At 33.2% G+C, this 9,863-nt stretch overlaps 2 long non-coding RNA genes across 3 annotated transcripts; one reads left to right on the forward strand and one right to left on the reverse strand.

The window, feature by feature from the left end:
• The first annotated feature begins 515 nt into the window (after positions 1 to 515).
• On the forward strand, positions 516 to 2,416 carry LOC127844138 (uncharacterized). Of its 2 annotated transcripts, XR_008032576.1 has the most exons (4): positions 516 to 937; positions 1,239 to 1,397; positions 1,558 to 1,732; positions 2,123 to 2,416. It is a non-coding gene; the product is annotated as an uncharacterized LOC127844138 (long non-coding RNA). The 2 variants fall into 2 exon arrangements; XR_008032575.1 differs by lacking the exon at positions 516 to 937 and having other exon boundaries at positions 1,172 to 1,397.
• A 1,999-nt stretch (positions 2,417 to 4,415) lies between these two features.
• On the reverse strand, positions 4,416 to 6,488 carry LOC127844136 (uncharacterized). Its single transcript, XR_008032573.1, has 2 exons — positions 6,393 to 6,488; positions 4,416 to 4,949 (listed from the first exon to the last, which is right to left on the reverse strand). It is a non-coding gene; the product is annotated as an uncharacterized LOC127844136 (long non-coding RNA).
• Between the last annotated feature and the right edge of the window lie 3,375 nt (positions 6,489 to 9,863).

Here is a 9,863-nt window from a genome sequence, read left to right on the forward strand (position 1 = left end):
CTTGTTTGCCATTGTCCCTATTGTAAATGTGTGTGCTCCCCATAATTTTTTAGTGAATATTGGATGAAAATGGCTCTTTCAGAACATCACAGGTTCACAGATGGACAACAAGTATCACTGCCCAAAACTATAAAAATGATAAAACTTAGTTTTATACCTGAAAATGAAAGAGTTTGTGTTTCGCTTTGATTTTTTTTCTTTATATTTGTTTTTATTATAAACAATATCTTATGATTGTTTTATGTCTTATAATTTTTATTTTTTTTATTTTAAAACAATCTTATATGATTGTTTATATTTGTTTAAAACAGTATTTACTTGTTAAATCTGCATATTTAAATAATTATGGTATTGTAAACATTATTTGGGAAATAATCTATTAATTTGTGAACATAAGTTATGCAAGATTTTGATATTTTCACATGATACCATTGTATCCATTTTCTTAATTTGCAATAAAATAATAAGATGCCAAACATGACCTGTGTTACATAAACAGTCAACAAAATAACAAGACAATACCTAAAAACACCCCTTTTCACACCACTAACAATAAACAGATAACAATCTGTCAGGCATTCAGAGCTTAACAGGGTACTGATTATCAGGGGCAGATAAGGCTACTGATAGGGTTTGCCCAGACATAAGGCTGGAATGAGGTATAAGACTTTTGATTGGTTCAATTTTTTGCACAGGAAATTATTTGAAAACAACAACTTTTGAAAAACAAGCTGGTTTCAGCAATTGAATTGAGCTAAATTAAATTAACATTAAGACTTATAATTGTTCTGTAAAATGTATTGAAATACTGTCAGCATGAAGTATTGTGTGATGAAAACAATGTGTATTTTACTACAATTTGGAAATCAACAAGAAGTTTGTTGGAAAAGAAGTTCAACTGTTTTTTTTTTGGAATACTGAAGAACAGTTTTAACAGGTTTGTATTGTCATTTCTTCATCCTTTTTTTATTTAGTTTACTGAATTAATTATGATCATTATTATATTTATGTATTGTCACTGGGAAATGTAAATTGATAAGTTAATGTATTGCAACTTAAAGGAAAAACAACACAATTTGAAGCAAAAATAGATGAACATACACATGACAAAGTGTAAATGTTGGGTACAGTGAATTATTATGGTTGTGTTTTATGATTATTGTCCTCTTTATTGTTATTTATAGATATTTCTGGTTACTACTGAACAGATTTCTTTCCCTCATATTTTAATTTTGAAGGTTAAACTCTTGCCCCAAGAGCAAAAGGGGTAATCATACTACCTGATGTATGGACTTTTACACCAGGCTTTTACCCTGCACGAGCTGGCCAACTTGAGGGGAACTGAAGTGGGCAAACCTCGCCCTGTCGTTGAACAAGAAAGCTGGATTTGTTGAGAGGTAAAACTATACAGGTTATTGCATTTTAAAAGCGTCACAATTCTGACCAATGTGACAAAGATTTTTAGAGTGTGAAATGTGATGAAAGTAAATTACAAGCTTTGGAAAATTACCAATTGTAAATATTTTGTCAAAACTCCTTTTCATTTTTTGGTTCCAGAGTATCATTTAAGCTGAAATCCAGCATGAAACCAGAGAGGTGATGGCCATCGCACAGGCCATGTGCCGAATATTCACTTTCCACCAGCTTGTGACTTGCTCCATGAAGGGAGCAACAACTACAAAGGGGTCACCAAGACCAAGCCTCCCCGCTGCTGAGAGAAATGCAATCATTGGTACTTTTTCTTCATCATAAAAATTTGAAGTACCAATTATCCATATAGAAATTCAATACACATTCTACAAATATTTTTCAGATCACTTACTGTTTACAGTCACATAAATGATCATTTTATTACATCATTTGTGAAAAGGGGGAGTTTTTATAATCCAAGTGACAGTTAACAATAGTTGTTTTTTTCATTCATGAAGAGAGGGATTGAAAAACTTTGTCTGTGTCTTTAGTCACTGTCTCCAGGACAATCAGTAATAAACTCATTTGTGTTGACTTCCTTAATATGCAAATATTTAACCTCTTTTTCTGGCGAGAGTATTTTCTATTTAAGAACAGATTTTGTTGTTTTTTTGCATGTTTTTAAAATGAATAGTCTATCATATTTTTTCAGATGTCATAGCCAAAACCTTTGACAAGCCTTCGGTTGATGTTGAAGAAAAGATGAGAGGTTGTTTAAGGCATCTGCGGCTGATGCACAAGTAGACTGAAGTCTTTGTAAATAAAATGTGCTGTTAAAATGATTATTTAACCATTGTTTTCACTTTGTTATATAGATTTGCACCTGTTTCAACAACATTAACTTATTTTTATGCTCCCAGTAGGGTCTCATATAGCAGTTGAACTGTCCGTCTGTCTGTCTATCCGTCCGAAAACTTTAGCATTGGTCATAACTTTTGCAATATTGAAGAAAGCAACTTGATATTTATTATGCATGTGTATCTCATTGAGCTGCACATTTTGAGTGGTGCATGGTCAAGGTCATCCTTCAAGGTCAGAGATCAAAATCCAATGGAAGAAATAAGCAAAGAGAGATAATTTCTATACCTGCCAAATGATAAATAGAAATTCTATTTCAAAGCGGTGCAGTAGGGGGCATTGTGTTTCTGACGAACACATCCACATCTCTTGTTTGTATTTGTTCCATACAATCTTACTTTTTTCAGTTCTTTCTTTGTGTTCAATGTTATGTTATAACTAGGGCTGTCACGATTCACCGGTATACCGGTATATCGCGGTGCATGTCGTGAAAAAAATCGCACCGCGGTACGGCGTTGCCGCACCGTTTTTTTTAATATTATTATATTTGCACAGATATAAATACATTACATAATTATTTTGATATAGATATCGTTTTGAAAAATGTAGAAGCGGTTCAAAAGGGCTAAATAAATAATCCGTTAATATCCAGGTCAAGCAAGCGCTTCCACTTGTAGATGTTTAACTTTCACGTTTAAAATACGGCAATGTATGGGTCCGTACCTTTTTTGGAATAAGGGACAGATTTCCTTTGCAAATAAGTTCATAATTATCCAAAAGATGTTTATTCTATTTCTTATTTTCTTTCTTTAGTATATCGATCGTTCAAAGCATGGCACTTCCGAATCATGTTATCTTAAGATTCTGAATAAGTCGAGGAAGAGTCAGAACGCTACGGATTTTTAATACTGGGCCCGCTGACTCCGCATATTGAACATGCCCTTGAAGCGTTCGATGTTTCACAGATCGTAGTCACAGCTATTGTAAACAACATGGCGGACATTTTAGAAAAAGACGCGAACAATAACAATGACTACTTCTATCAAGTTTATTACATTTTCTTTTACAGTTTCTAGTCATACTATGATACCAGTGTTTTCTGGTTATTGAGTTTAATAAAGTTTGTAAAACTTGCTATTCTGCTGTTTTCTTCACAGATACATATTCTGTAAAATATCGCGGTACGTACCGCGATACAGTGTTGCCGTACCACGATATACCGCGGTACGCTCACGGCGTATCGTGACAGCCCTAGTTATAACACTATTATATTTTATTATAACAATGCCATGTCTGTCAAAATAGTTTTATCATGCTGTGTTTATGGATATATATGTAAAGTTTTATGTTTTATCGTTTAAAAAAAGTAATTAGAATTTAATTTATGATATTTTTGTTCTTATCATAAAAAAGTTTTTCAGTTTTCAAGTAGGTGAAAAGTGGGTTTTTACTGAGCATTTAACAGGTTTTAAAGCTAGTTTTAACTGCGTTTAATCTGTGAAAAGCACACATTTAGCTCACTTAATGCTCAAATAAAAACCCACTTTTAACTCGCTTAAGAACAGGAAAAACCGACTTGATGTGTAGAAGCGGGTGTAAAAGCCAACATAAAGAAGGAGAACACACTAACTTTTAACCAACTTAAGTTGGTAAAACTCGGTTTTAAAGCGTGTTTTAACTGCGTTTAATCTGAGTTAAGCACACATTTAGCTCACTTAACACTCAAACAAAAACCCACTTTTAACTCACTTAAGAACAGGAAAAACCGACTTGATGTGTAGAAGCGGGTTTAAAAGCCAACATAGAGAAGGAAAACACACTCACTTTTAACCCACTTAAGTGGGTTTAAGTTAGTTTTAGTTGGTTTAAGTTGGTATAAGAAGGTATAAGCGTGTTGGTTTATGTGAGTGAAATCCAGGTTTTACCTACAAAAAACCAAGTCGGTAAGCAAAAAGTGTGTTTAAAAGACACGCTTTAACCCGGTGCCAATACCGCAGGGTTTAACACGGTTTTAACACGGATTAAAACCGGGTTTTGCCCACTTTTTTGACAAGGGAAGTCTTTAGCCTACATTATTCAATCAGTACAGGAATATTCTCAAAATAAATTTGTCACACATCCAACACACATGAACAACTTCTCACATATTGACCTTTGATAGTCCGCTTTATTTGACAAACAAGTACAATCACGATAGATCTTTGCAATAAATTTAGAAATTGCTTTAATCATGATAATTAGCATGCGTACTTTAAATTGTTCCGACATTGACTGTTTTCACGCCATTTTCATTTTTCGGTATTGCACTACAAATTCAAACAATAACAATTATCTTGTTAATGTAACCTTAATTATAATGTTCATTAGTTTTTATGTACAATCTCAGGTTAATTTCTCAGATATTGAGAAGCTTGAAATGGTATTAGGTGATTTTACAGAAAGTGAATACTGTTTTAGTGATAGTGACTTTGAAGAAGAACAGGAACCAAAATCTAAATCTATCAAGTCTAGTAGGTATACAGAGATAAATGATACAAAGACACATAAGAAGACATGGTATCAATGTGATGAATGTGACAGGTCTTATGCTTCAATTTCTTGGATGCGTGGTCATCTTCGCACAAAGCATTTTGAATATTCTTCCGGTAAAGTCAACACTGCATGGTTAAGTGAACATCAACCTGAAATGTAAGGTAACATAATCATCTTCCATCTTGTGAAAAGGTTTACAAAATATCCATAAATGCAACTTGTAAAGAGTAAACTTGTTGTAAATCATGAAACGGATTTTTAATAGATGTAAACATAATTTTGTTTTGAATTGTAAAATGTGCATTTGGATAAAATAATTCCCTCATTCCAACTTAAATAGCATTAAAATTACTCGGTAGAAACTCACACTTTTTTGCAAACCATTCAGTAACATCAGTTTAGTAAATTTGCAGCTTCCATTTATATTTTAAAGATGTTAAAATACATTTGATGCTTCGTCCAAAATATACCATAAACTTATTGTTACCCCTACAATTCCGGAATACCAGTCAACCTGTACCCTAGTCAACTCGTACCCGAATTGGTCATCTCGTACTTTAGTCATTTTTCAGATTGTTCAACTCGTAGCTTTTTAATATTTGTTCTTTATGGAAACAAATTGCGATGGGTGTTTGCATGCATTAGAAGTTTTTTATGTTTATTGCAGGTACGAGTTGACCAATTAAAGTTATATTTTGGCATAGACTAACATAACTTGTATGGTTTTTTTACCAGGGTACGATATGACTAATTAAAGTAATTACCTAGGTATATATATATTATTCTTATTAATATGTCCAATATACAAAGATTATATAATCTAAGAAATATATAGAAATCATTTGTCTTTCAAAATATATATTTATTAACAACTATAATTATCGATGTTAAAAGGAAAAATCTTTCGGTATGAATCAGTAAAATATTTGTTAACTTCTTCCATTGCATGATTTTTTATCAATATTACCAAATTGCAAAATAATTATCATCCATGTCGTTACACTTGTGTTTTAGTTAATAAATGTTGTTGTTGTTGTCTATATATATGCCTCAAATTATGGTTTGTCTCAAAATTGAGTCCATGATTTAATCAATTTATCAACACCTAAAATACTTATTAACACCTACGTGACACGGGTCGTTAATATCGTAATTTACCTAATCTTCACCTTTGTTAAATATTGATTAACACATAACTTGACACGGGTCGTTAATATCTAAATGGATTTAATCTGCACCTTTGTAAAAATGAAGAACACCTTTGAATCCAAACTAACAACTAACCAATCAATTAAAAAAGATTAGGATTATTGTGTAAAACAAACGGATTTAATGAGTATTTAGATGTTTTAGCATTCTTCAATAAAATAATAAGATTTCCATGTAAATTTGAAACAACGGTCATAATGTTCGAATAATTTGAACATTAAAATAAAAAGAATGCAAGTTATTGTCTCTTGTGTTTTTATTTTGGCATTTATAAAACACACAAACACGATTTATACGTAAAATCATACGGTAAATGTATTGTTGTTTGTAAGTTTTACATGTATAACAATTAATATAAAACTGGCGAAAAAGGATAGACATACTGTACTTCCAAGTTGCGTAAATGAATCTGATTGATTTCTGTTTTTTTATGAAGGTTGTTGTTGTTGTTATTATGTGGTTTAATGTAACCTATGGAGGGTTACGAACCACTATTTGTCACAACCTCTGTACAGTGGACTTAATGGTTGAACCAGGTTCTGAGCATAGCTCTCACGACATTTCTTCCGCAAGGTATATTCAAACATTATGGTTATAATAACATAATGTTTATAAACTTAACAAACTAACTAACGAAAATATCTTAGATAGTCATAGAATAAACAAGAAATATCTTTAAAAAAGATATACGGCGTAAATAGTTTAATGAATGAGATCAAGTATATCGAATGTCTTTTTCTGTGCAGTTCTTAGCTGCATCACACGCAGTACGGGATGTTACGGGGAGTTTTCGCGGCTTATTTTACATTATAACATATTGCCGGTCCTAAACCTATAGATACAAAACAGAAAACAAAAAATTTAAACATATGAGTCAACCGGCCACACGAGAAGTATCCGTATTTATAGGCGCGTTCTTCGAACAAACCTGTTTTAGTGGTTTGTCGGGCATTGCTATTTGATTCGATTATTAACAGTATCAATTATCATCGTGCTAATGCTTAAAGTGATATTATGGGCATTTTGCATTGTTGAATTGAGCTGAAAAGAATTAACAGGTCAAAATAGTTAGTTAAAATGTTGTTACTGATTAATTATCTGCAACTCACCTTGCTACCAGTTGTTTATAAAAATATATTTTATATTCGATATTCTTACGTGACCCACCCAGTCCTGTAAGCTGAAATGATCCGTAAAACAACTTCGTGTCTTTGTGTCGTATGAACAAATCTGCACTAAAACTAAATTTAGGTTCAACTCGTAAACGCATGATCAGTTGTCAAACGAAAGTACGGTTGATATTCAAATGCATTATTTTTCTCTTTCTGGTATATTGTTTTAGTATGATGATGCTGCATTAATTAATATAAGTGTATATGAAGTAGAAACATCACAAATAATCAACGGTTGCAATAGACACCTATAAACTGTTACATGCTCATAATATCACTTTAGTACATTAGGCAATATGGACGAATAATTATTGTTAAATTTATCAACAATAATATTTATCATTGTATTGTTGAAAACACATTAAGAATCTATTATTTACATACCATAATTATATTGCTGAATATCTTCATTTAACATATTTCTGGTCTAAAGAAAATTCCAGGTCACCTAGTTCACGGATAGCGTCTTTATTATATAACGATTATTTTACTGGCCGCCAACTCCGGTGATGACCTAGCGCTGTATATAAACTCTGAATGTCCGCGAATTGACCCGATATACCTGGCGGGTTGAAATGCAATGCTTTAAAGTGAGGCCTCGCTTCCATTGCTCTTTATACTTTTACATGTTAACATGTTGACAGGAATAAGGAAGTAAGTACTAAATATGAGAACATATATAGCCTTTTAAGTATAAACGCTCTTGCGCTGGTAATACTCTGAAAATAAAAGGTGTACGCACAAACTGTATTGATGTCGAGAATTGAGTGTAAAACTGTCCTATCTATTAAGCCTTTTCATTCGAGATAAAATTGTTTCATACAGTAAAAAAGTGTTACAAAGACGCGGATATGTTTCCAATGTTCTGGTGGTATACTCAAATCAGCCAATGGAATAAATGAAGTGTATTCATTCGTACCTAGCCGCGGGAAATTTTATTGGAATTTTATTGGACACTTACAAAGGTCAGGCTAAGGTGAAAAGCTGGCTTATGCAGCTTACGCCGAAAAACGGCAGAAACCGATTATCATAAAAAATCTCGAATAATATTACTTGCGATTAAACTTGTTATCGATCTGACCGAAAGATGCTGCTGTTGTATTTTTCAATGTTTCCTTAATTTCAATTATGGAATACCGGTACTTAAACTTGTTTCGATCACAAATCAAGCGTCGAAACAGATTCCGGCGACGCTCAATGATCTCGTGAACGTGTAGTACGGACTATGTATTTTCGGTTAAAGAGGTGACGAACAATTGTTATATTTTTAGTAACATTTGTAATCTATTTATATTTTATGCCGTAATAACATTTACATTATAACTGGTTTCAACTGTAATATACGAGATAATTTAATACATTAATAACATCGTCCATCTTTCTACTTAGTTTATCTCTACACCTTTTTTGATAGAGCCATCGCACCAGAAATAATCCTTATGACGACCTCCACGTCTTGATAGGACGTGGCGAAGACTGTCTCGAACGTGGTGCGAATCTTGGATTGAAAGACATGGAGAGGTTTTCAGCATGCTGAAACCTTACGTGGTTTTGACCTGGCATTAAAATGGACGCGATCCTTACCTTGTAGAGAACACAGAACAGTTATAGATTCTTGTTCAAAGTGCTTACATTTGCTTACATGTCGACTTTTCGCCGAGTTGGCGTTGAGTTCTCACTACATTTGTAAAACGTGCGTATCATGTTTATCCTGTTCATGTCGCGTCCCACCAAGATTTTATGCAAACTGTTATGGTTCTTCTTATGTTTAGGCAGGGTTTTACCATATTTTTTAAATGTGTACTGCGTAATTTCTAGGCATGCCCTAGATGCAATTTAAGTACTTTTTAAAAGTATACATAGATGAACAGTAACGGTTAAATGATAAGCGAATAAAATGGAATGTACTTTACACAAAGACAACAAATCATTATTGTAGGGGCAAATAGCCAAGGTCTTCTGAGACCGTATATGGTTGTATTTTGGCAGCGGGCGTCAGTATACATGTTATCATTTGTTGGGTCAAATTGATCAGCTGAGATTTGTGGATGCGAATGCATCTGTAAATTTTCTAATGATACCATCGCATCTGTTCACAGTAATGGTCACATATTTTCAAGCAATACACGAAATGTCACAAATCTCTTAAGCCTTGTCCTAAAATAGCCATCAGTCATCGCGATTTGATATACATACATATTGCTTTGGGTTACATGTTCCCGAAGGATATGAGTTTAAGTTAAGAGTACATGTATCACGAAGCACCATATGCGAATTCATTTCAGATTTATAAGACAGATGTAAAAAAGCGGTAATTAGCTGCCCACTCATGCTTAACTTGTTGAGTCGTATAGCCGAATAATTTGTAATGAAATGTATTATTCCTCTTTGAGGTGTCCTTATTCGTGGTAAGAAGATAGGATAGTCCTTTAACCGCTCTACAGACGACTGTTCTAAGCCCTCGTGTCTGATATTACCTTGGATTTATTTAGCTTCTGCTCATCAATTTTCAGTGACATTGTTACACCAAAAGCTTCAATGTCGCTAGACTGTTGTTTGTGTTCTTGCTCTAAAGGTTCCAGCGACGACATCCTCTGGCCAATTATTAATTATCCTATCACCTATTTTTACTGCCATGATACATTCAATTCACTGGAAGCAAGTGGAAGACAACTATCTACA

This window comes from Dreissena polymorpha, chromosome 9 (assembly GCF_020536995.1).
Source record: "Dreissena polymorpha isolate Duluth1 chromosome 9, UMN_Dpol_1.0, whole genome shotgun sequence".
Taxonomy (NCBI): domain Eukaryota; kingdom Metazoa; phylum Mollusca; class Bivalvia; order Myida; family Dreissenidae; genus Dreissena; species Dreissena polymorpha.